Here is a 237-nt window from a genome sequence, read left to right on the forward strand (position 1 = left end):
CCTGGCCTTAGGTCATAGCACACACAGAATAACATGGTTGGGAAGGGGATGTGGAGGGATTTTGCTTCCCGTATTTGGGAAGGCATGTACATGTACAGACACTCAGATAAGTATCTTTCATTATGGGGTACCTAAGGTCTCTCAACAGGAAGCTGGGACCTATGTCTCAGGAGTGTGTTTGGCTGTAACAGACCCAGACACTACAAGAAGCCAGCCAGCACTGGCTTACCTGCTCAG

The sequence above is a fragment of the Eptesicus fuscus genome, chromosome 20, assembly GCF_027574615.1.
Source record: "Eptesicus fuscus isolate TK198812 chromosome 20, DD_ASM_mEF_20220401, whole genome shotgun sequence".
NCBI classification, from domain to species: Eukaryota; Metazoa; Chordata; class Mammalia; order Chiroptera; family Vespertilionidae; genus Eptesicus; species Eptesicus fuscus.